The following is a 235-nucleotide window of genomic DNA, read 5'->3' as shown; positions in this document are numbered from 1 at the left end:
GGTGGCCGCCCCGCCCCGCCGAGGCCGCAGAGAGGCGGCGCAGGGCGGCCCCGGACCGCGCTGGCGACACTGCGCTCCCGCACCTGCTCCGAGCCGTGCCGGCGGCAGTGACATCCGCTGACCCCGTCCCGGTCCTCCCCAGGCTCCAGCAGTCTGCAGCCAGAGCCTGCGGAAGGTGGGACAGAGGGAAATGTGGCCAGAAAGGCGGGCGGGGCTTTTGCTGTTCCGCTCGCCC

The sequence above is a fragment of the Parus major genome, chromosome 3, assembly GCF_001522545.3.
Source record: "Parus major isolate Abel chromosome 3, Parus_major1.1, whole genome shotgun sequence".
NCBI classification, from domain to species: domain Eukaryota; kingdom Metazoa; phylum Chordata; class Aves; order Passeriformes; family Paridae; genus Parus; species Parus major.
This window is presented reverse-complemented; position numbering follows the sequence as displayed.